At 46.1% G+C, this 24,361-nt stretch overlaps 5 non-coding genes and 2 pseudogenes across 5 annotated transcripts; all 7 read right to left on the bottom strand.

Moving 5' to 3' along the window:
• Nucleotides 1-90: 90 nt before the first annotated feature.
• LOC141141838 (U2 spliceosomal RNA) lies at nucleotides 91-310 on the bottom strand (annotated as a pseudogene).
• Nucleotides 311-6,439: 6,129 nt separating this feature from the next.
• Nucleotides 6,440-6,625, bottom strand: LOC141141804 (U2 spliceosomal RNA). Its single transcript, XR_012244238.1, has one exon. It is a non-coding gene; the product is annotated as a U2 spliceosomal RNA (small nuclear RNA).
• A 6,321-nt stretch (nucleotides 6,626-12,946) lies between these two features.
• Nucleotides 12,947-13,177, bottom strand: LOC141141817 (U2 spliceosomal RNA; annotated as a pseudogene).
• A 6,131-nt stretch (nucleotides 13,178-19,308) lies between these two features.
• On the bottom strand, nucleotides 19,309-19,499 carry LOC141141753 (U2 spliceosomal RNA). Its single transcript, XR_012244202.1, has one exon. It is a non-coding gene; the product is annotated as a U2 spliceosomal RNA (small nuclear RNA).
• A 914-nt stretch (nucleotides 19,500-20,413) lies between these two features.
• On the bottom strand, nucleotides 20,414-20,604 carry LOC141141752 (U2 spliceosomal RNA). The gene has a single exon (XR_012244201.1). It is a non-coding gene; the product is annotated as a U2 spliceosomal RNA (small nuclear RNA).
• Nucleotides 20,605-21,518: 914 nt separating this feature from the next.
• On the bottom strand, nucleotides 21,519-21,709 carry LOC141141751 (U2 spliceosomal RNA). Its single transcript, XR_012244200.1, has one exon. It is a non-coding gene; the product is annotated as a U2 spliceosomal RNA (small nuclear RNA).
• A 914-nt stretch (nucleotides 21,710-22,623) lies between these two features.
• LOC141141809 (U2 spliceosomal RNA) lies at nucleotides 22,624-22,810 on the bottom strand. The gene has a single exon (XR_012244239.1). It is a non-coding gene; the product is annotated as a U2 spliceosomal RNA (small nuclear RNA).
• Nucleotides 22,811-24,361: the final 1,551 nt, after the last annotated feature.

Genomic DNA, 24,361 nt, shown 5'->3' with positions numbered 1-24,361 from the left:
GAGCCCTCCAAAAAAAAGCAACATTGCCATTGAGCAAGCAAAAGGAAGATTTGTGTTGTTGTTCAATCTGTTTTTTGAAACTGCATAAGAGAGGGGTGCACCGGTCCTGGAGGTACTGCAATACCAGGTCGATGCGTGGAGTGGACAGAGCAAGCTCTTCTTCCATCTCCCTGTTCTAAAAATCCATTTAATATATGGTCCCCAGATAGGGGACGTATCAGATATTAAACTGATAAGAACAGATTTTTTTTTTTTTTTTTTTTTTTTTTCTTCCCACTCAGATTGAATCACATAAACTCAGCAAAACAAACACACGAAACTTACACTGAGCTGTGTTCCATTCATCATAGTGGCGTAGACAGTATCAAAAAGATAAAATCATTTAAAATAAAAAAACTCTATACATTATTCATAAGGAACAAATACACACCACACTTAGCCTTCACCCACCCGCCACCTAACAAAGTTCCAGAAACCATCCGCCTCTTCCACCCCCATACTTCTTCTTTCCACCGCCAAAACAAAAAACATTTTTGCCATCACCCACTCCACACAATCTTTTTCAAGCAATACCAACTTCTTTTTTACCAAAGCACATCGAGATTCCCACAACACTTCTCTTATGACAGCAGACAAGACAAACATCTTACGTTGCTTCCCTTTGCCACCTCCCACCACACCAAGAACACCAGACTCAAAAGACACTCCAACAATCCCCACCACCCGTTCCACAAAACCACACAGCAAACTCCAAAAATTCCTTGCAAAAAAGCACTCCCAAAATAAGTGTCTCACAGTCTCCGTCCCAGCACAACCTTCCCTAGGGCACACCTCCCTCCTTACCAAGTCTCTAGACTTTAAAAAGGACATTGTAGTCAAGCAATTGTGCAGCGACAACCATACCACCTCCCTCTGCTTGTTTGTAATGCCCTTAAATAATAAATTCTTCCACACAGTCTCCGCTCTCTTAAGATTTAAACCAAAAATGTTCGTCGGCAGCTCATCCTTTCTCAACCATGCCCATAATGTTTCTTTCTTCCGAGAGCCTTCCCCTAATTCCTGCAAATGATTTCTCTTAAAAAAGGCAGACATTTTTAAATAGTACACAGGGGATATCATTGACATTGGCCTAGTCAGATCCCTTCCACACCACCCCCACCTCAGTAACGGCCATCCGATCAGGTAGCGCATTAACGCTGCAGTTTTCCCTCCTGCTAAGAAAGTTCTGAGATGAACCATCCACCACTGAACCTCCAGAAAACGTTCAATATTAGGGAAGTTATACCCACCCTGTTGTACTTTCTTCATAACCACCTCTCTGGCAACCTTCTCCATCTTAGAACCCCAAAAAAACATAAACAACATTCTTGTAATCCTCTGAACCCACCTCTTGTTTGGAGGAAAGATTACAGAAAAGTACATTAACAAGGGGAGAATTACCGCCTTAGTAATCAAAGTCTTGCCAGAGAGAGAAAGTTTTCTAGTTTTCCACAAACTTAGTTTTTTACAGACCTTTTCCACCCCTTTAGCCGTGTTTACCTGGTTCACCAAGTTTCTCTCGAAGTGCACTCCCAACACCTCCACCTCCTGCACACACTTCAGCTTACACTTAGATACCTCACAAGAGCCACTTAACACACAGATACTACTTTTCCCCCAGTTAACACGTAGACCAGAAATTGCACCAAATATACCAAGTTGCAGCTCTGCTCTTGTCACATCCCTTGTCGAATTACAGAGAAAATTGACGTCATCCATATAGCAAAGGGTTTTAACCGGCTCATTCCCACCTCCTGGTACAAACATACCCTTAAAACACTTATCCTTCCACACATGTCTTAGGAGAGGTTCTATTACGCAAATGAATGCGACTGGTGACAAGGGGCACCCCTGCCTCACCCCAGACATCACTCTGACCTCTTTGGACAAACCACCATTAACGAGGATCTGGCTACTAATCCCTTGGTATAGACTTTCTACCACTTCCACAAACTCTTCAGGGATCCCCATCTGCCTCAATACTATGAAGAGAAACTTATGAGCAACACGGTCATAAGCCTTCTCGAGGTCAATGCTTGCCACCGCCAAAGGCAAATTGTTGCACTGAGCATAAAACACCAGGTCCCTCAAGAGGATCAGATTATCGGAAATCCTCCGCCCAGGCACAGCACAGACCTGCCACTCTCCAATAACACTTCCCACTACTCTCTTCATTCTGTCCGCCAGAACTTTAGCTACAATCTTGTAATCGCTATTGAGCAGGGATATCGGTCGCCAATTCCTGATGTCACGCTGGTCACCTTTCTTTTTATACAGTAGTGTAATGATACCTTTCTTCATTGATTCTGAAATCCTCTTCTCCTTTATACAGGTCCTTATAACCTCACACACATCGTCCTTCAGGGTTGACCAAAATTCAACATAAAAATCCACCGGTAAGCCATCCCCACCAGGAGTCTTATTTTTCTTCATCTTCATCACCACATTCTCCACCTCCACTTCCTCCACCGGGTCTAGCAACATCTCCGCATCTTCAGTCTTCAAATTCCCCCTCACCACCTCACAGTACTCCCGCATTTCTTCTTCTGTTGCACCACCTCCGCCACCATACAACTCAACGTAGAATGACCTAATGGACTCCACCATTCTTTCCCCGCTCACCTCCTCCTCGCCATCCAAAACAGACTCGAACATCTTCCTTGGCCCAAAGGATTTCTTAAAAAAAATACGCAGAGCATTGCTCATCCTCCTCCATCTCTTGTACTTTGGATCTAAAGATAATCCCCTTCCCGCGATCCTTAAGCATAGCATTCCGTACCTCCCGTACTTCTCTCAACTCCTCCTCCACCTCCACCCCCAGTCTCTTACATCTAAATAGGAAATGCATCCTGTCCACCAACCTCCTCGCATCTTCACGCTTTCTTCCAGCCGCCTCCACACCCAACTTCTTAAAGAAAATACTTATCCTGACCTTTGCCCAATCCCACCACTCCAGAACATCCCTGAAGCTATGCTTCTTGAACCTGAGCCACTCATAAAACTCATTGAATTTAACAGCAACCCCCTCCTCCTTCAAACAAGAACAATTAAGTTTCCATGCACCCCTCCCACACATCCTAGTACCATCAAAAAGGAAGGAACAAGTAAGCAAGGCATGGTCCGAAAATGACACTAAAACAGTCTGATATCCAGTGATCTTTAAGGCAGGAGAAGCAAACATAAAATCTATCCTCGAGCGTACTGACCCTTTGTCTGAGAAAAAGGTAAAGGAGATATCATTCCCCTGTACCACACAGGCAGCATCTTGAAAATGAAGATCACAAACTATTTCATTTAACATTTTAGATGTTACATCAGCACTGTTTCCCTCACTCACACCCTGCCTTTCCTCACTTCTTCTCACACAGTTAAAATCTCCAACTAACATTGTTGGGATTCTACCGGGCAACCACATTTTGAGCACTTCCAAAAATTTCACACGCTCCTTTTTTCCAGCAGGTGCATAAACATTAATAATTCTTATTTTACTCCCAGCCACCTCCAAGACAACAATCTGCATCCTCCCCGGCACCACCACCTCATGCGACACACACTGGACATACGGATTTTTCACGAGAATCCCAACCCCTTCATTCCTAAATTCACATACCGGGGACCACATAGATATACCATATTTCCATTCATCACATAAAATCCGTTCATTACCACACTCCTGCAGACAAATTATATCAGACTGAATCCTCTCTAGATAATCAAAGACAGCCGCCCTCCTCCACCCTGAACATATACTTCTTACATTAATCGAACTCACAGTCAAAGCCATCATGAGGAAAAACCCAAAGATTTGCACATCCATTACAAAAACTATAAGTGATGCCTAGCCTCTTCCATCCCTTCCCTTGCTACATTAGCATAGGTTAACCTCTTCCTCCCAAATGGAGAACTGGCAGACTCGGAACCCGAGCCTCCATCAGGAAAGGGTAGACCTTCCACCCCCTCCCCTGCCCCTTCCTCCCGTCCCCTCTTTATAGAGGACTGAGAAGTCTCGTCCATAGCAATCATTAGCCGCTGTCCACATTCAAGACTCTCGTCACTGTCCATCTCCTCGTTCTCATCCTCTTCTTCCTCCTCTTCCTCTTCTTCTGATGATAAACCACTCATCAACTCTGATAAGCGACCCGGACTTATAAGTACCTCACTCCTCCGTTCCTCCTCCGGTCCCCCATCCTCCTGCCTCACCGGGGCATCCTGCACCTCCTGACGATCTTGAACTGTCCCACCTTCCCCTACCACAGTACCAAGACTCCCAGGGTCCGCACTAGCTCCCGCCACCACCTCACCAGTAGCAGGGCCAGCAGCGCCTTCCCTGCTCATCGCCTTTTCCTGCTTAGTAGGTGCAGCATCATTGGCCTGGTGCTCCGAGGATGCAGCAGGCCGCTCCGCATCAGCGGACCCAGCACTACCACCTTCCCTCCGAGCCTCAGCTCGCTGCCTCTGCTGCGCACGTCTGGCCTGGGTCTTATTCAGTACATCATGGAACTCCGCTTCACTCTTAGCAGCAAAATATTCTTCGCATTGCCTCGCAAGGTGACCTGGTCTTTTGCAAATATCACAGATTCGCGTATGCTTACATTCTTTCGAAGGATGGTCCTCGTTACCACAAAATCTACACTTAATATTCCGCTCACAGTCCCCGCTTGCATGCCCGTAGACACAGCACTTCCTACAATAAACCGGCTGCCCAGGGTAAAAGAGGAACCCCCTCTCACCCCCTATGTTGAAAACCGCCGGAGGCCTTCTCACCCCACCAACACAGCCAAGATCAGTCCGAAACCTTCCATAGAACCTGTACTTTCCGGACCAAATTCCAAACTTATTCAGTACTTTGTCACCACCCCTTAATTCTTCGCAGTAATTTTTCAAAAAGGCCCTAACCAAGTTCACATCTGAAAACGGGTTGTACATATGGACAATAATAGCCTTTTCTTCCTGCATAAATAGTGGTATAACATCCATTTTCTGTAAAAATTCATTCTCAGCACTCCTCATCTTCTCGTAGACCTCCCAGCATATCTCAACAGAAAGAAAGGTAATGTCATATAACCTTTGTTGCGGAAAATCCTGTAAGCAAACAATATCTCTTACCCTGAGGTTGAGAAATCCCATCAACACGTCCACCACGATAGTCCTCAAATTGATCTCTCCCTTGAATTCAGGTTTAATCAAAAACCGAATGGAATCCCGCATCCCACGGACCGCCATTTTTGTACCGGATGGTACCTCGCCTCTTCCTCCGACACCGGGTACCCCCGAAGGGGCCCCAACCGCTGACACCGAATCGCCTTAAGAAGGGCGATCGCTCCTCGTTGTCTGGGGACTAGGCCTCGGGCCAATAGCAGCAAGGGGGGGCCCTCCGAAAAGGGACGCTCCCCCCAAGGCCGACCTCCGGGTACCCCAGACACCTCTTGACTAAGTCACACACAGTAAAACTGCACTGGATCTTAGCCAAAAGGCCGAGAAGCGATAACCCAATTATTCTCTTTTCCGAGCGAGCGGCGGCCTGGCACAAACGAGGAGCTCGCTGAGAGATGCCCGTCTAGCCTTCCCCCGGTCTAGGCTGGCCGCAGCCACAGGCACAGCAACTTTTCACACCTACCCGGGCTTGAGGCCTAATCCCTCCACACAGCTGCCTAACACCTCCTTAACACACCTGCAGCCCATTCTGACCTTCATACTGCCAATTAGGCAGCCTTGAGCACTAATTGCACACAGCCAGGTGCTCCTCGTTGATGGCTAACGAGGGAAATCATTTGCATGGACCCGCCTCCTGGTAAGATGAACGAGGAAGACGAGACGGGGACCCACTAGAGGGAGACACAGGCTGCGAAAACGAGGGAGTGAGGGAAGGAATGCATGCCTGGACTGACTTTGAGCTCCTGGACTGACTTTGAGCTAGCTGCAACAAGGGACAGCAGAGATGGAGCAAAGTCAGGCCTGTTGAAATGGCCTGGCCTGGCCTGGCCTGGGCCTGCCTGCTGCTGCCTTTCGAAACTGACCCTGGCAGTGAAGGCTTTGTTTTGGGCCTTGGGAGAAAGATTGATGAAACATTAGCTAGCTGTCTTGTCGAAATGTGTCTGCTTACTGACTTGCTACTGACTTGCTGACTTGCTAGGTTTGGCTTCTTGCAACTGCCACTTTACCTGCTGCTTCTTCCTGACCCCAAAAATATGGAGCGCAAGGAGGGAGGGGGGAGAGAGAAATAGGCCAAGAAACTGACACGAAGCAAAAACACCAATACACACAGGGGTTAAATGCAAGTTTATTATTGCAAGAATTAACAGCTTGTGGTGAGCCCTCCAAAAAAAAGCAACATTGCCATTGAGCAAGCAAAAGGAAGATTTGTGTTGTTGTTCAATCTGTTTTTTGAAACTGCATAAGAGAGGGGTGCACCGGTCCTGGAGGTACTGCAATACCAGGTCGATGCGTGGAGTGGACAGAGCAAGCTCTTCTTCCATCTCCCTGTTCTAAAAATCCATTTAATATATGGTCCCCAGATAGGGGACGTATCAGATATTAAACTGATAAGAACAGATTTTTTTTTTAATTTTCCTTTATTAAAAATAATGCAAGAAATACATAGCCAAATAAAACATTCATATTTGTTTATCTACAAAATCTCAAAACAGCAAAAAACAAAGTAACACTTCTCATTTAACGTACAATAAAAAATAAGATTTACATTCGTTCTAAAAATTTTTTACATATCACTCAAAATGATAAAAAAGAAAAAACAAAAGAAATAGAACAACAATATTTACATATCATCCCAGACCCCACCCTTACCCACCCAACCAAATTAACCCACCCTCCCCCACAAAACCACATATTACATAAACAACCACAACCGCCCAAAATGTATTCAAAAAAGAACTCCCTCAACCCTATCCCTATAACCAACATAATATTCTTCTACCGCTCTCCTCTGCACTAACCCTCCATCAAACATCATATTTCTTCTGAAAAGGAAAAAAGAAAAAAGTCATTTACCATAATCACATTATTATTTACACCCAATATTTCCAATGTCTAAAACACCAAAATTCTTGTGCCCTATCAGATCCAAATCTTTTAATATCACACAGTCCATAGAAGTATAACCTCCCACGGATCATGGCCGCACACTCCTTCACACTTACCTCTTCATTCCTAAAAACAACAATATTCCTTACATCCCACAAACACTCTTTAACACAATTAACCAATAACCACAGTACTCTCCTTTTAATTTCGCCCAAATCACATAACCCATACACCATCATTTCATATGTTACCCCTTCCACCCCAGTCAAACCTTTAATCAACCCTCTCATCCTCCTCCAGACTTTCACAGCAAACTCACACTTCCATAATAAATGAACAACATCTTCATACCCTCTACACCCTTCCCTCGGACACACTTCACTATCCACCAGCCTCCTTCTACGTTGAAACACCCTTGTTGGCAAACACCCATGCACAACCATCCAAGCCACATCCTTTTGTCTATTAGTTAAATCCTTATTACATACATTTCTCCATACTTCCTCACTCTCATCCTCACTCAAACCCCCTATTATTTCCAATTCTTCCTTCCCTTCCACCATCCTTAATACTTTTTTACATTCACACCAAAGTTCCTTACTTACACTTTCCAACCCAAACCTCCTTATTCCTCTCTCAATTCTCACGTAAAACCATGGCGGATTAAAACAAACAGGCTTCCTCAAGTCATACTCCAACAATTTATATTTCCTCAACACTCCCCCTCCCACATACCTCAAAAAACACCCAGACAAACTCTCCATTTTACTAAGTTTCACACACATACTTATATATCTAAAAACCAAAAATCTTTCAATCCACACCACACCTTTCCCCCCATTTAACTTACCTTTCACTACTTTTTCTCTCTTGAGCTTTTCCATTTTGGAAGACCAAAAAAACGTAAAACATAATTTTATGATTTTTTTAAACACCCTATCTGGCGCCGGAAAAACGTAATACAAAAACAATAAAATAGGCAAAAAAACTGATTTTATAATTAAGGCCTTACCCTCTAATGATAATGATCTCAAAGACCAAAATTGAATCTTTCTTTCCAACTTCCCCCTCACCTCTTCCCAACTCTCCCTACCATACAAGTCACAATCAAACTTTACTCCAAGCACTCTCAGACCTCCAACACACATCTTCCAACTACAAGACGCCATATCCCTAACCACACCAAACATTTTACATTCACTTTTACCCATATTCACCCTAAAACCACTTGCCATACAAAACACGTCCACTAACAATTTCACTCTCCTCAAACCCTCCACACTCCTACACAAAACAGTAACATCATCCATATAACCAATCACACTCAAACACTTACCATCCCCTCCAGGCACCTCCACACCCCTCACAATTTTATCTTTTTTCAACATACGCAACAAAGGCTCTATTACACAAACAAACAATACAGGAGACAACGGACATCCCTGCCTCACCCCTGCTCTAATATTCACCTCCCCTGTTAACCAACCATTCACAAGCACTCTACTAACCATCCCCCTATACATACCTCTAATCCATCCAATCATCCTCTCAGGAACACCCATCCTACTCAACACCTTAAACATAAAATCATGCACAACCCGATCATATGCCTTCTCAAAATCAATTGCTAACACAGCCACTCCCTGCCCCCTATTTTTACACCACCACAAAGCATCCCTTAAACTCACTAACCCTTCCGCAATCTTTCTCCCAGGAACAGCACACACCTGCTCTTCACACACCATTTTCCCAATCACCTCCCTTACCCTATCAGCCATAACCTTCGCAATAATCTTATAGTCCACATTCAATAACGAAATGGGCCTCCAATTTTTTAGATCTCTTTTATCCCCCTTTTTATACAATAAAATAATAACACTTTCACACATAGACTTAGATAACCTTCCACTCCCCAACACTTCCTTACATACCTCAAAAACACTCTCACCTATTACCTCCCAAAAAGCACAATAAAAATCCACCGGAAGCCCATCACTTCCTGGTGATTTCCCTTTTTTTATACTCTTCACACACTTCTCAATCTCCTCTTTTGTAACATCAGCCCCCAACACAACCTTATCCTCCATACTCAAGCATTCCTCAATCTCACCCAAAACTTCATTTTCTACACTCAAATCACCCCTACCCGGCGTATATAGATCAGAATAAAATTTTCTCACCACTTCCTTAATATCCTCCTTCCCATCCACCTCCTTACCACTCTCATCCAACACATTCTTCATTTCCATCCTCCCCCCAAACACTTTCTTAAAGAAAAATTTCGTACATTTCTCATCTTTCTCCTTAATTTCCATTTTTGCCTGTGACACAATCTTCCTCCCTTTTGCCTCCAAAAACTCATTCAGCTTCTCTCTCGCTTCCCCAATCTCCACTGACACATCCTCTCCAAGATCCCTCAACTCTTCCAAATATTCAAATCTCTTTTGCCACATCTCATACATGAACCTCTCATTCCGTGCCTTCTCACATCCCGTCCTAACAAAAAACTCCTTAGTCCTGATTTTCACCCATTCCCACCACTCAACCATACACCCAAAATCTTTCCTCCTCCTTTTCAATTTACAAAAAAGACTAACATACTCTTCTTTTACCCTCACATCCTCCAATAAACACACATTCAACTTCCACACCCCCTTCCCATACAAACCTCCATCACATATACTTACACCACAGTCAATTCTGCCATGATCCGTGAAAGGCATCCTCTGCACCGAAAAGGACTCTTTCTTCAAATTCCTAGATAAAAAACAAAAATCAATTCGTGAAGATACTTTCCCACTGGAACTAAAAAACGTTGATCCCCCATCACACCCAGCATCCACCAAATTAAACATTTTAATAATATCCCCAAGTTCCTTCCCTGAACCATCCATCTTACTACCACTACCACCTACTCCCCCACTGCCCACCCTATCTCCATCCCTAATAATACAATTGCAGTCACCTACAAAAAAGGTAGGCTCCCTTCCCCCCAAAAAAAATTTTAATTTTTCAAACAAAACAAGCCTATCATGTTTATCCGCGGCCCCATAAATACAAAAAATACGAAAAAAAACACCCCCAAATTCAAAAAAGACCAACACACACCGGCCCCGATCCACATGTACAACCCTCTTAATTTTGAAATTATTATTTTTAAAAAGCACACATACTCCCCCACTTCTTTTATTGCTTAAAGACCAAATAGCTGGTCCCTGGGTCCAAGCAGCGACCTTGGGCTCCTCGCTCAAGTTGCACTCCTGCAAACACAGAATGTCACAGGGCAGTGCAGTAAAAAGCTTAAACATAGCCGCCCTCCTATACACAGACTTAATACTGCGGACATTGAGCGAGGAGACCCTTAATTTTATCATTCAAGCAAGTCTATAAAAGGTAAGTACACACCAGCTACATAATGCAACAATCACCGTTTATTACTTGCTTTGGCTCTGCCTCTTGTGCCACTCCGAGTACCCAATTTTTGTGCCACTACTTTTTTCTTTGTTTTTTGCGGCCTACAGTATCCCGTCACATCTTGCAGGCTCTCAACTTTACCCGCACTTATGTAGGACTGTCCAGACTCATCCGAATCACCGGCTATCCCCTCCTTCAGTGATTCCATCTCGCTGGGGTAATCTTCAATAACTTGTGATGGAGAAAGAGGCCCTTCCATCTTTCGTTTTAGGGAGTCCTGGCTCTGATCCATCTCCTCCTGCACAGGCACTTCAACACTCGGACCTGCACCATCCCCATCAGCTTCCATTACCTCCCTTTCCTGCTCACCCTCCGCCGCCAGGACCTCGGGCACACACTCAGCCGCACGGGAATGCATGTCCCCCACAGCAGCATCAAGAGGCTCGCTAGAAAGATCCTCGGCAGGAACTGGTTCTCCAACAGGGGGAGCATCAAGGGTTCTTCCACCTCTTACAGCCTCAGCATAGGAGACATTAGCTCCCACACTCTCCAAGCTCCTGTGACCACCATCAGGCTTTTGATCTCGTGGGGCTGATTGACCCCCCCGGAACACCTTCGGACAGTTCCTTGCCAAGTGACTACTGCTGCCGCAAAAATGACACTTCCTTCCCTCACCGCAATCTGCGGTCCTATGGCCCGCCTTAAAACAGTTGCGGCATACTTGCCCAATCTCGCACTCCTCCTTTGTATGCCCAAAAGAATAGCAGTGGCGACAAAAAGTAGGCTGCCCAGGATACCAAAGATACCCACGATTGGACCCAATGGAAAAAGTTTGAGGCGGGTGCCTCACTCCTCCAATACCCTCAGGATCTCGCTTCTGCTGCACCCAAAACTTACGGTGACCATTAAAGGTCCCAAAAATATTGGTTTGTTTTGAGCCCGCAGAAACGAAATCACAATATAGTGATAAAAAAGCCCTGATTTCCTCATCCTTCACAAAAGGGTTGTACATGTGGACCACAATTGGCAAGCGCTGCTTGCTTTCCGTGCAATAAAAAGTTACGCCCTCGAGTAGTGGATCGTCAATTTTCTCAGCCTGCCGTAACCAACATGTTTGCATATCAGCCTTGCTCCAAAAGGTGACATCATAAACACCAGTGGAAGGAAAGCACTGAACGCAAAAAATAGTCTCTCGAGCCATGCCCAATAAGTCCTCGATAACTTGCTTCTGCACAAAGTGCAGACCAACATCCGCCCTTCTCTCCTCAGAAATAGACAGCCGAACTGTATTAGGCGCATCAGGTGCTAACACCATCGTGACCTACAATCTACCCCACATTCCACAAAGGAAAGGTGAGTAGAAAGGGATCCCTCCTCGTTGCCTGGGGACTAAGCCTTGGGCCAATAGCAGCAAGGGGGGGCCCTCCGAAAAGGGACGCTCCCCCCAAGGCCGACCCTCGGGTACCCCAGGCACCTTCTGACCAAGAATCAGGCAGTCGAGACTACACTTGATCTTAGCCAAAAGGCCGAGAAGCGATAACCCAATTATTCTCTTTTCCGAGCGAGCGGCGGCCTGGCACAAACGAGGAGCTCGCTGAGAGATGCCCGTCTAGCCTTCCCCCGGTCTAGGCTGGCCGCAGCCACAGGCACAGCAACTTTTCACACCTACCCGGGCTTGAGGCCTAATCCCTCCACACAGCTGCCTAACACCTCCTTAACACACCTGCAGCCCATTCTGACCTTCATACTGCCAATTAGGCAGCCTTGAGCACTAATTGCACACAGCCAGGTGCTCCTCGTTGATGGCTAACGAGGGAAATCATTTGCATGGACCCGCCTCCTGGTAAGATGAACGAGGAAGACGAGACGGGGACCCACTAGAGGGAGACACAGGCTGCGAAAACGAGGGAGTGAGGGAAGGAATGCATGCCTGGACTGACTTTGAGCTCCTGGACTGACTTTGAGCTAGCTGCAACAAGGGACAGCAGAGATGGAGCAAAGTCAGGCCTGTTGAAATGGCCTGGCCTGGCCTGGCCTGGGCCTGCCTGCTGCTGCCTTTCGAAACTGACCCTGGCAGTGAAGGCTTTGTTTTGGGCCTTGGGAGAAAGATTGATGAAACATTAGCTAGCTGTCTTGTCGAAATGTGTCTGCTTACTGACTTGCTACTGACTTGCTGACTTGCTAGGTTTGGCTTCTTGCAACTGCCACTTTACCTGCTGCTTCTTCCTGACCCCAAAAATATGGAGCGCAAGGAGGGAGGGGGGAGAGAGAAATAGGCCAAGAAACTGACACGAAGCAAAAACACCAATACACACAGGGGTTAAATGCAAGTTTATTATTGCAAGAATTAACAGCTTGTGGTGAGCCCTCCAAAAAAAAGCAACATTGCCATTGAGCAAGCAAAAGGAAGATTTGTGTTGTTGTTCAATCTGTTTTTTGAAACTGCATAAGAGAGGGGTGCACCGGTCCTGGAGGTACTGCAATACCAGGTCGATGCGTGGAGTGGACAGAGCAAGCTCTTCTTCCATCTCCCTGTTCTAAAAATCCATTTAATATATGGTCCCCAGATAGGGGACGTATCAGATATTAAACTGATAAGAACAGATTTTTTTTTTTTTTTCCACTCAGACTAGATCACATTAAACTCAGCATAAACTCTGGCACTCGAACCAACAAAAGCTAAGTCGTGTTCTGTACATCATTCGTGGCTTTTATCATATCAAAAAACATCGTCATAAAATTTTTAACATTCTTACAGTCTACCCAAAACCCCCCTCCTTCCACCTTATAAAATTCCATAACTCATCTGCCTCCTCCACCCCCTCACTTCTTCTCTCAACAGCCAAAACATAAAACATCCTCGCCATCACCCAATCCACACAATCCTTCTCAGTCAGCACCATTTTCTTTCTTACAAAGGCACATCGCGTTTCCCACATAACTTCTCTGAAAACAGCAGAAACAATAAACATCTTCCGTTGGATCACTTTTCCACCTTCCACCACCCCAAGCACACCGGACTCGTACGTAATCCTATTAACTCCCACCACCCTTCTCACAAAGCCTTCCATTAATTTCCAAACTTCTTTTGGGAAACTACACTCCCAAAAAATATGTCTTATCGTCTCCTGCCCCCCGCATCCTTCCCTTGGGCACCTCTCATTCCCTACAAGATCTCTTGCTTTTAAGAAGGATAGGGTTGGCAAACAGTCATTTAACGACATCCACACTACCTCTCTCTGTCTGTTCGATATTCCTTTAATTTTCATGTTCTTCCAACACTGCTCCGTTTTTTTAGGTCCAAGTCCAAAGATGTTGGTAACTGTTTCTCCCCTCCTTAACCACTTCCACAATACATCCTTCTTAACTGCCCCTTGCCCGAGCTCACCCAATTGGTTTGTGTCGAAAAACTTTTTCATTCTTAGGTAGTGCACAGACGGGACAAGAGACATAGGCCTCTTCAAATCCCGCTTACACCACCCCCACTTCACAAGAGGCCATCCGATCAGGTACCTCATCAGCACAGCAGCCTTCCCTCCCGAAGAAAAGGTTTTAAAGTGGGTCAGCCACCATTGCACTTCCAAGAACCGCTGCACGTCCGGAAAATCGTATCCTCCCTTCACCGCTGGTTTCATCACTACTTCTCTCTTCACCTTCTCCATCCTCGACCCCCAGAAAAAGACAAAGAGCATCCTCGTTATCTTCTGCATCCACCGCACGCTGGGAGGGAAAATCACAGAAGAGTAGATCAGCAATGGCAGGATCACCGCTTTCACAATTAACGTTTTCCCTGACAACGTCAGACGCCGCATCTTCCAGAACTCCAGCTTCTTCTCCATCTTCTCCACCATCTTCACTGTGTTTTTCTGATACCCCAACCTCCGCTCAAAGATGACACCAAGGACTTCCACTTCCTCCACCTCTTTCAGTCTACTCCTGGATACATCACACATCCCACTAAGCACGCTGACATTGCTCTTTCCCCAGTTCACTCTTAAGCCAGATACTCCGCCAAAGATGTCTAACTGGAGCTCGGCTCTCGCAAGATCCTTCATTGAGTTACATAGGAAGGTCACATCATCCATGTAACATAATGTCTTAACATTCTCATTCCCACTCCCAGGAAGGAAAAGGCCCTTAAATCCTTTATCGCGAGTCACATGCCTTAGAAGGGGTTCCATTACACAGATGAAAGCAATGGGGGAAAGGGGACACCCCTGCCTCACCCCAGACCTCACCTGCACTGCATCAGACAACTTCCCATTTATTAAAATTCGGCTATTCATTCCCTCATATAAGCTCTCCACCGACTCCACAAAGCCCTCTGGAATACCCATCTGTCGTAACACCACAAACAAGTATGCATGGGACACCCGATCGTAAGCCTTTTCCAGGTCTATCCCAGCAACTACAAGCGGCACATTGTTGCTCTGTGTATAAGAGATCAAGTCTCTCAACAGAATGAGATTATCTGCAATCCTACGGCCCGGGACGGCACACACCTGCCATTCCCCTATCACCTGGTCTATGATTCCCCGCATCCTGTTTGCCATCAATTTTGCCAGTACTTTATAATCACAGTTCAATAGCGTGATCGGCCGCCAGTTCCTAATATCTCTGTGATCCCCTTTTTTGTACAAGAGAGTAATTATCCCCTCTTTCATGGATTCTGATGTTCTCTTCCCGTTCACACATGCTCTCACAACTTCACACACCTGATCTTTTATCACAGGCCAACATTTCACATAAAACTCCGCTGGTAACCCGTCACTCCCTGGGGTCTTATTGCTTTTCATGCTTTTTAGCACTCCCTCCACCTCCAATTCAGTTACAGGATCTAATAACGCCTCTGCGTCTTCCATACATAAATTGCCCCTCACCACCTCACAGTATTCCTCCATCTCCTCTTTGGGTGCACCTCCACCTCCCCCATACAATTCTTCATAAAAGGATCTAATCACCTCTTCCATCTTTCCACCCGACACCTCCTCCTCCCCCTCTAGCACGGAACGAAATATTTTCTTTGTCCCATACGACTTTTTAAAGAAAAATCTGGAACATCTCTCATCCTCCTCCATTTGTTCAACCTTCGCTCTGAATACAATTCCTCTCCCACGTTCCTTCAAAAATGCATTCCTTGCTTCACGCACCTCTTTAATCTCATTCTCCACCTCCACCCCCAACCTTTTACATCGATACAAAAAATGCAGTTTGCTAAGCAACCTTTCATTCTCCTCCCGTCTCTTCCGTGCCTTCTCATTCCCCAACCTCTTAAAGAACTCAGCAATCCTCTTTTTTGCCCAGTCCCACCATAACAGCAAATCTCCAAAATTGCCCTTCTTTTCCACCAGATTTCCAAAAAAGGGTGAAAACGTTTCCACCACCCCCTCCTCATCCAAGAAGGATACATTAAGCTTCCAAATGCCCTTCCCAAATTCCACCCCGGTATTTAACTCAAATTTTCCAAATAATAACATATGATCTGAAAACGTAACAGGGATAACCTTATAATCCAAAATCTCTAAAAATAGCGAAAAAATAAAATCAATCCTGGACCGTACTGTTCCTTTATCTGAAAAAAAAGTATAGGATATATTCTCCTTTTCTACCTCTTTCGCTACGTCTTTAAGATGGAAGTCATCCACTAACTCATTTAGGGCCCTAGAAGATATGTCCACCCCTCCATCCCCCCCTGCGCTTTGCCTTTCCTCCTTCCTCCTCACACAATTGAAATCTCCAACTACTACTGTAGGAATTCTCCCAGGCAAGTGTAGCCTCAACGTATCCAGGAACACACATCTTTCATTCTTGTCAGTCGGAGCATAACAGTTTATTATACGTATCCTCTTCTCTAGTAACTCAAACTCAGCCACCTGCATCCTCCCCGGCACCACCACTTCATGAGATATACATTTTAACATTGGATTTCTGACTAATATCCCCACACCTTCACTCCGTAAATCGCATCTTGGAGCCCATAGTGATAATCCAAATTTCCACTCTCCTTCCACCATCCTCTCCAACCCACACTCCTGGACACAAATCAGATCAGCTTTACAACCACTCAATTCCTCAAACACCACAGCTCTTCTCCACTTGGAACAAATGCTCCTTACATTAACTGATCCTACAATGAGAGCCATTGCGAAAAGGATTTTAAACAAAAGATCAGCCATTGAAAAAGGCATTTAAAGAACCATCCTCGCCCCACTCATACTCGGATCATGCAATCCTTCCTGATTACTCTGCTGTCTTCTCCTAGACAGCGGAGAACTGGCGGATTCTTCTTCAGAACCCCCATCTACAGTGGCTGCAGAGGCACCTCCCCCCACATCCACTCCCACCACCACCTCCACCCGAGCCTTTTTGCTGACTGACTCGCTAGAGGGTCTTTCAATAGAGATGACTAAGGGCTGCCCACAAGGCAGGCTAGCCTCGCTGTCCACATCTATCATGTCATCGTCGTCTTCCTCTGACTCATCTTCATCTTCTTCCTCTTCTTCTCCTGAAGATAGTCCGCTCATCAATTCCGCTAGCATCCCAGGACTTGACACCCCCGGTACCAGACCTTCCATCTCTTGTGCCGAAACTTCTCCTTCCTCCATGGCACCATCTCTCTGCTCCGCTCCCTCCTCTCCATCTTCGCCTACAACAGCTGCCCGGCTTCCAGAACCAGTAACACCATCCACCACTGCCTCACCAATGGTCACCTCGGTATCACCGACCCCTTCTGCCACAACAGACTGCCCTGCAGGCCCAGCTTCACTAGCCCTTGGACCCGGGGAGGAGGCGGCCAGGTCCGCTTCAGCGGGTCCTGCGCCATCCCCTCTCGCCGGTTCCGCTCCCTTAGGCTTCGGCTGTGTTCTACTCCGATTGTCCCTTTCTGCTTGTCTCCTCGTCGCCCTTTCATCCATCGCTGACCATCTCCTTATTGAAAAGTACCGGTCGCATTGCTTTGCCAAATGGCCTGGAGCTTTGCAAATGTCACACAACCTTGACTCCTTGCAGTCCCTGGAAAAATGGTCCTCCCTCTTGCAGAACCTGCATTTTGTTTTTTGCTCACAATCATTGCTGGAGTGTCCATACAAAAAACATTTTCGACAAAAAACTGGTTGTCCTGGATAAAAAAGAAATCCTCTTTCTCCTCCAATAGAAAAAACTGCTGGGGGCCTCTTTACCCCACCCACGCAACTCAAATCTACCTGAAACCTCCCGAAAAACTTATATTTCCCCGACCAAATCCCAAATTTATTTTTAACTTTCTCTCCTCCCTTCAATTCCTCACAATAGGTTTGCAGAAAAGCTTTAACTAAATTAACATCCGCGAACGGATTATACATATGGACAATAATCGGTTTCTCCTCCTGCATAAATAGGGGCATCACATGTAGTTTCCTCATCAAATCTTCATCGGCCGAACTTCTTGCCTTCTCATATGCATTCCAACACACCTCGGAGGAAACAAAGGTCACATCATAAATACGCTGTTGCGGGAAGTCTTGTAGACACATAATATCCCTTACCGGTACACCCAAGAAATCCATCAGCACATCCACCACGATCGCCCGCAGGGTCACTTCATCCTTAAACTCCGGCTTAACCGTGAAGCGCAACGAGTCTCTCAGTCCTCGGTTCGCCATCTTGGCACAGCAAAATACCGGCCCGGACTCCAGAAAAGGGAACCCCCCGAAGGGGGCTCCGGAAACGCCCTTTACCGACCTACTGTACCTGTGGGGCTATGACCCACCAATCGCCCTCTCGCTGACCTCCAGCAGCGTCCCACCCAATAGCAGCAAGGGGTGTACCAGTTAAGGAAACACCCCCAGGCCGAGTCGGACTGGTGCTTTCAGAAACCTTCTGAGTACGACCAATGATCGCAGCCAAAAGGCCGAGAAGCGATAACCCAATTATTCTCTTTTCCGAGCGAGCGGCGGCCTGGCACAAACGAGGAGCTCGCTGAGAGATGCCCGTCTAGCCTTCCCCCGGTCTAGGCTGGCCGCAGCCACAGGCACAGCAACTTTTCACACCTACCCGGGCTTGAGGCCTAATCCCTCCACACAGCTGCCTAACACCTCCTTAACACACCTGCAGCCCATTCTGACCTTCATACTGCCAATTAGGCAGCCTTGAGCACTAATTGCACACAGCCAGGTGCTCCTCGTTGATGGCTAACGAGGGAAATCATTTGCATGGACCCGCCTCCTGGTAAGATGAACGAGGAAGACGAGACGGGGACCCACTAGAGGGAGACACAGGCTGCGAAAACGAGGGAGTGAGGGAAGGAATGCATGCCTGGACTGACTTTGAGCTCCTGGACTGACTTTGAGCTAGCTGCAACAAGGGACAGCAGAGATGGAGCAAAGTCAGGCCTGTTGAAATGGCCTGGCCTGGCCTGGCCTGGGCCTGCCTGCTGCTGCCTTTCGAAACTGACCCTGGCAGTGAAGGCTTTGTTTTGGGCCTTGGGAGAAAGATTGATGAAACATTAGCTAGCTGTCTTGTCGAAATGTGTCTGCTTACTGACTTGCTACTGACTTGCTGACTTGCTAGGTTTGGCTTCTTGCAACTGCCACTTTACCTGCTGCTTCTTCCTGACCCCAAAAATATGGAGCGCAAGGAGGGAGGGGGGAGAGAGAAATAGGCCAAGAAACTGACACGAAGCAAAAACACCAATACACACAGGGGTTAAATGCAAGTTTATTATTGCAAGAATTAACAGCTTGTGGTGAGCCCTCCAAAAAAAAGCAACATTGCCATTGAGCAAGCAAAAGGAAGATTTGTGTTGTTGTTCAATCTGTTTTTTGAAACTGCATAAGAGAGGGGTGCACCGGTCCTGGAGGTACTGCAATACCAGGTCGATGCGTGGAGTGGACAGAGCAAGCTCTTCTTCCATCTCCCTGTTCTAAAAATCCATTTAATATATGGTCCCCAGATAGGGGACGTATCAGATATTAAACTGATAAGAACAGATACTACACTTGATCTTAGCCAAAAGGCCGAGAAGCGATAACCCAATTATTCTCTTTTCCGAGCGAGCGGCGGCCTGGCACAAACGAGGAGCTCGCTGAGAGATGCCCGTCTAGCCTTCCCCCGGTCTAGGCTGGCCGCAGCCACAGGCACAGCAACTTTTCACACCTACCCGGGCTTGAGGCCTAATCCCTCCACACAGCTGCCTAACACCTCCTTAACACACCTGCAGCCCATTCTGACCTTCATACTGCCAATTAGGCAGCCTTGAGCACTAATTGCACACAGCCAGGTGCTCCTCGTTGATGGCTAACGAGGGAAATCATTTGCATGGACCCGCCTCCTGGTAAGATGAACGAGGAAGACGAGACGGGGACCCACTAGAGGGAGACACAGGCTGCGAAAACGAGGGAGTGAGGGAAGGAATGCATGCCTGGACTGACTTTGAGCTCCTGGACTGACTTTGAGCTAGCTGCAACAAGGGACAGCAGAGATGGAGCAAAGTCAGGCCTGTTGAAATGGCCTGGCCTGGCCTGGCCTGGGCCTGCCTGCTGCTGCCTTTCGAAACTGACCCTGGCAGTGAAGGCTTTGTTTTGGGCCTTGGGAGAAAGATTGATGAAACATTAGCTAGCTGTCTTGTCGAAATGTGTCTGCTTACTGACTTGCTACTGACTTGCTGACTTGCTAGGTTTGGCTTCTTGCAACTGCCACTTTACCTGCTGCTTCTTCCTGACCCCAAAAATATGGAGCGCAAGGAGGGAGGGGGGAGAGAGAAATAGGCCAAGAAACTGACACGAAGCAAAAACACCAATACACACAGGGGTTAAATGCAAGTTTATTATTGCAAGAATTAACAGCTTGTGGTGAGCCCTCCAAAAAAAAGCAACATTGCCATTGAGCAAGCAAAAGGAAGATTTGTGTTGTTGTTCAATCTGTTTTTTGAAACTGCATAAGAGAGGGGTGCACCGGTCCTGGAGGTACTGCAATACCAGGTCGATGCGTGGAGTGGACAGAGCAAGCTCTTCTTCCATCTCCCTGTTCTAAAAATCCATTTAATATATGGTCCCCAGATAGGGGACGTATCAGATATTAAACTGATAAGAACAGATACTACACTTGATCTTAGCCAAAAGGCCGAGAAGCGATAACCCAATTATTCTCTTTTCCGAGCGAGCGGCGGCCTGGCACAAACGAGGAGCTCGCTGAGAGATGCCCGTCTAGCCTTCCCCCGGTCTAGGCTGGCCGCAGCCACAGGCACAGCAACTTTTCACACCTACCCGGGCTTGAGGCCTAATCCCTCCACACAGCTGCCTAACACCTCCTTAACACACCTGCAGCCCATTCTGACCTTCATACTGCCAATTAGGCAGCCTTGAGCACTAATTGCACACAGCCAGGTGCTCCTCGTTGATGGCTAACGAGGGAAATCATTTGCATGGACCCGCCTCCTGGTAAGATGAACGAGGAAGACGAGACGGGGACCCACTAGAGGGAGACACAGGCTGCGAAAACGAGGGAGTGAGGGAAGGAATGCATGCCTGGACTGACTTTGAGCTCCTGGACTGACTTTGAGCTAGCTGCAACAAGGGACAGCAGAGATGGAGCAAAGTCAGGCCTGTTGAAATGGCCTGGCCTGGCCTGGCCTGGGCCTGCCTGCTGCTGCCTTTCGAAACTGACCCTGGCAGTGAAGGCTTTGTTTTGGGCCTTGGGAGAAAGATTGATGAAACATTAGCTAGCTGTCTTGTCGAAATGTGTCTGCTTACTGACTTGCTACTGACTTGCTGACTTGCTAGGTTTGGCTTCTTGCAACTGCCACTTTACCTGCTGCTTCTTCCTGACCCCAAAAATATGGAGCGCAAGGAGGGAGGGGGGAGAGAGAAATAGGCCAAGAAACTGACACGAAGCAAAAACACCAATACACACAGGGGTTAAATGCAAGTTTATTATTGCAAGAATTAACAGCTTGTGGTGAGCCCTCCAAAAAAAAGCAACATTGCCATTGAGCAAGCAAAAGGAAGATTTGTGTTGTTGTTCAATCTGTTTTTTGAAACTGCATAAGAGAGGGGTGCACCGGTCCTGGAGGTACTGCAATACCAGGTCGATGCGTGGAGTGGACAGAGCAAGCTCTTCTTCCATCTCCCTGTTCTAAAAATCCATTTAATATATGGTCCCCAGATAGGGGACGTATCAGATATTAAACTGATAAGAACAGATACTACACTTGATCTTAGCCAAAAGGCCGAGAAGCGATAACCCAATTATTCTCTTTTCCGAGCGAGCGGCGGCCTGGCACAAACGAGGAGCTCGCTGAGAGATGCCCGTCTAGCCTTCCCCCGGTCTAGGCTGGCCGCAGCCACAGGCACAGCAACTTTTCACACCTACCCGGGCTTGAGGCCTAATCCCTCCACACAGCTGCCTAACACCTCCTTAACACACCTGCAGCCCATTCTGACCTTCATACTGCCAATTAGGCAGCCTTGAGCACTAATTGCACACAGCCAGGTGCTCCTCGTTGATGGCTAACGAGGGAAATCATTTGCATGGACCCGCCTCCTGGTAAGATGAACGAGGAAGACGAGACGGGGACCCACTAGAGGGAGACACAGGCTGCGAAAACGAGGGAGTGAGGGAAGGAATGCATGCCTGGACTGACTTTGAGCTCCTGGACTGACTTTGAGCTAGCTGCAACAAGGGACAGCAGAGATGGAGCAAAGTCAGGCCTGTTGAAATGGCCTGGCCTGGCCTGGCCTGGGCCTGCCTGCTGCTGCCTTTCGAAACTGACCCTGGCAGTGAAGGCTTTGTTTTGGGCCTTGGGAGAAAGATTGATGAAACATTAGCTAGCTGTCTTGTCGAAATGTGTCTGCTTACTGACTTGCTACTGACTTGCTGACTTGCTAGGTTTGGCTTCTTGCAACTGCCACTTTACCTGCTGCTTCTTCCTGACCCCAAAAATATGGAGCGCAAGGAGGGAGGGGGGAGAGAGAAATAGGCCAAGAAACTGACACGAAGCAAAAACACCAATACACACAGGGGTTAAATGCAAGTTTATTATTGCAAGAATTAACAGCTTGTGGTGAGCCCTCCAAAAAAAAGCAACATTGCCATTGAGCAAGCAAAAGGAAGATTTGTGTTGTTGTTCAATCTGTTTTTTGAAACTGCATAAGAGAGGGGTGCACCGGTCCTGGAGGTACTGCAATACCAGGTCGATGCGTGGAGTGGACAGAGCAAGCTCTTCTTCCATCTCCCTGTTCTAAAAATCCATTTAATATATGGTCCCCAGATAGGGGACGTATCAGATATTAAACTGATAAGAACAGATTTTTTTTTTTAATTTTCCTTTATTAAAAATAATGCAAGAAATACATAATCAAAATAAAACATTCATATTTGTTTATCTACAAAGTCTCAAAACAGCAAAAAACAAAGTAATACTTCTTATTTTACATACAATAAAAAAAAAGATTTACATTCGATCTATAAATTTTTTACATATCATTCAAAAACGATAAAAAGGAAAAAACAAAAGAAATAGCACAACAATATTTACATATCATCCCAGACCCCACCCTTCCCCACCCAACCAAATTAACCCACCCTCCCCCACAAAACCACATATTACATAAACAACCACAACCGCCCAAAATGTATTCAAAAAAGAACTCCCTCAACCCTATCCCTATAACCAACATAATATTCTTCTACCGCTCTCCTCTGCACTAACCCTCCATCAACATCATATTTCTTCTGAAAAGGAAAAAAGAAAAAAGTCATTTACCATAATCACATAATTATTTACACCCAATATTTCCAATGTCTAAAACACCAAAATTCTTGTGCCCTATCCGATCCAAATCTTTTAATATCACACAGTCCATAGAAGTATAACCTCCCACGGATCATGGCCGCACACTCCTTCACACTTACCTCTTCTTTCCTAAAAACAACAATATTCCTTACATCCCACAAACACTCTTTAACACAATTAACCAATAACCACAGTACTCTCCTTTTAATTTCGCCCAAATCACATAACCCATACACCATCATTTCATATGTTACCCCTTCCACCCCAGTCAAACCTTTAATCAACCCTCTCATCCTCCTCCAGACTTTCACAGCAAACTCACACTTCCATAATAAATGAACAACATCTTCATACCCTCTACACCCTTCCCTCGGACACACTTCACTATCCACCAGCCTCCTCCTACGTTGAAACACCCTTGTTGGCAAACACCCATGCACAACCATCCAAGCCACATCCTTTTGTCTATTAGTTAAATCTTTATTACATACATTTCTCCATACTTCCTCACTCTCATCCTCACTCAAACCCCCTATTATTTCCAATTCTTCCTTCCCTTCCACCATCCTTAATACTTTTTTACATTCACACCAAAGTTCCTTACTTACACTTTCCAACCCAAACCTCCTTATTCCTCTCTCAATTCTCACGTAAAACCAAGGCGGATTAAAACAAACAGGCTTCCTCAAGTCATACTCCAACAATTTATATTTCCTCAACACTCCCCCTCCCACATACCTCAAAAAACACCCAGACAAACTCTCCATTTTACTAAGTTTCACACACATACTTATGTATCTAAAAACCAAAAATCTTTCAATCCACACCACACCTTTCCCCCCATTTAACTTACCTTTCACTACTTTTTCTCTCTTGAGTTTTTCCATTTTGGAAGACCAAAAAAACGTAAAACATAATTTTATGATTTTTTTAAACACCCTATCTGGCGCCGGAAAAACGTAATACAAAAACAATAAAATAGGCAAAAAAACTGATTTTATAATTAAGGCCTTACCCTCTAATGATAATGATCTCAAAGACCAAAATTGAATCTTTCTTTCCAACTTCCCCCTCACCTCTTCCCAACTCTCCCTACCG

This window comes from Aquarana catesbeiana, linkage group LG04, assembly GCF_042186555.1.
Source record: "Aquarana catesbeiana isolate 2022-GZ linkage group LG04, ASM4218655v1, whole genome shotgun sequence".
NCBI lineage: Eukaryota > Metazoa > Chordata > Amphibia > Anura > Ranidae > Aquarana > Aquarana catesbeiana.
This window is presented reverse-complemented; position numbering and strand designations above follow the sequence as displayed.